This window comes from Rattus norvegicus, chromosome 4 (genome assembly GCF_036323735.1).
Source record: "Rattus norvegicus strain BN/NHsdMcwi chromosome 4, GRCr8, whole genome shotgun sequence".
NCBI lineage: Eukaryota > Metazoa > Chordata > Mammalia > Rodentia > Muridae > Rattus > Rattus norvegicus.
In genome coordinates this window covers 38706510-38708656 of record NC_086022.1, presented here as the reverse complement: position 1 = coordinate 38708656, position 2147 = coordinate 38706510, and positions in this window count along the sequence as shown.

Sequence of the window (2147 nt, the reverse complement as noted above, 5' to 3'; positions counted from 1 at the left end):
GTCTGGAAATTCAGTCTTTAAATTGTTCCCTTAAGGACAAGGATAAATTATAATAAATCAGAATAGGGAAGAAAATTTCCCATCTATGTATATGAATTCCATGTGAATTGATATTCTATGCATTTTTAAGTTATTTTGTTCCTCAACAACCCTCTATGTACCTCCAGTAGTGAACAATCCCTTTTAAAAAGTGGGACAGGTAGTGGAGGGAATCATTGACCTGCATATAACCACAAGGAAATGCAAGATAAATTAGAACTACTTCAAGGGCTCTTATCCCATTTCAAAAGAAATGGTATAATAGTGAAGAAGCCATAGTGCATGGAGTTTAGTTAATTCCAAGCTGTCTCTTCATCATCAGTCCTTCCCAAGGCCATTAGCATGACTCAATTTCAGGAGAATCCTTATGAGTCTTCAATTTCTCTCACCCTTTCACAGTGATATCCACTGCATCATGTCTATACAAAAATATGAGGTGTTTGATTATGCTTAAAGATGCAGTGCAACGGTATGAGAGGAACAACTGGGACAATTCAAAATTTGCTGATTGTGAAATTATTGAATTACCAGCCCTCCTATAAATATCTGGGCAGCATATTGTCTTAATATATCAAAAATCCTGACAAATGTGAGACAAATAAAGTAGGAATTCATTTATTCCATTTTCTTCCCTGAGAGATAAAAGACTCATTTTACTGAACAATAAACATTTTCATTTTAGAATATTTTAGCCATACGTGTATGCCTGTGAAGACAGAAGAAGGTAGCCAACATATCAGGAGAGATAATGAGAAGAAGAGGAAAAATAAATGCAGAAGGTGGTAGAAGGAGGGGGGATGCCATGTAATTTACCTTGATTGAGATTTCTTAAACCCTGAGAGAGACTGAAAATTTTCACTGTGCACATGACTGATGATACAGTCCTTGTGGTGGTTTGAATTAAATTTGCCTATGGAGATAGGCTCATGTATTTGAATGCTTAGTAACTGGGGACTATTACTATTGAAAAAGGATTAGAAGGATTAATAGGTATGCCTTCTTGGAGGAGGTACGTTACTAAATGTGGGCTTTAAGGCCCAATGTCTCCTTTTTTCCATTTATGCATCAGGATGTAGCTCTTGGGTACTCTTTAGTGCCATCCTGTATGCCACCAACTCCATGCCATGATAATAATGAACTAAACATCTGAAACTGTAAGCAATACCTTGTCCTGATTAAATACTTCCTTTTCTAAGAGATGCTGTGGTCCTAGTGTCTTCACAGCAATAGATCAGTGGCTAAAACAGATGTTGGTAGCAGGGAGTGGTCTATTACTGTGATAGGCCCTACCATGCTGCTTGTTGGAAGAATACAGAAGACTTTAGGATGTTGGACTAGAAAAAAACTTGGATGCTTTAAGTGTGATTAAAGAGTCACACCAGTAGGGGTATGGAAGGCAATGGCGAGGGCTATTTGCATTACAAGTCCATATCACCAACTTTAAGAGACGAAAAACATTAGTAAGTAGCCTACAGATTATTTCTGTGATGTTTTGGCAAAGAATAGGGCTGGTTTTTTGCTCTTGATCTAAAAATCTGCCTAAAGCTTCGAGGGTGAGTTGGCATCCTTAACTCTCCACTGAGAATCCTGATTGGCTACAGGAGATGCACACTTCAGGCTTCATATCCCCCAGTGCTACAGTCAATCTTACAGACTCCATGGAAGGTCTCTGGAATGTTCTAAAGATGCCTGTTCCCTACACCTCCTCCTGCCAGATTTCGCTTCATACTCCTGGACCCCTCTGTATGTATTTCCCTATACCTGATTTCTCCACTCCCAGTTTGCCTCTCCATAGCTTCTCCTACCCAGTTCCCTCCCTCCATCCACATTTGAGGACTGCTGCAGTTCCTCTCTTGAGTGAGATTCAAATATCCTCCTTTGGGACTTCCTTGTTATTTAGTTTCTTTGAGTCTGAGGATGATAGTGTGGGTATACTGTACATTATGACTAATATCCACTCAGAATTGAGAATATACCACACGTGTCAGGACTGGCTCAACATGAGGCCCATTTTATGGCCAAGAACCAATCCCTGATTCTTCTGTGAGTCTCCACCTAGTAACTGACTAAAATGATGCAGAGACCACTACTATTGTTTAGTTCAAGCT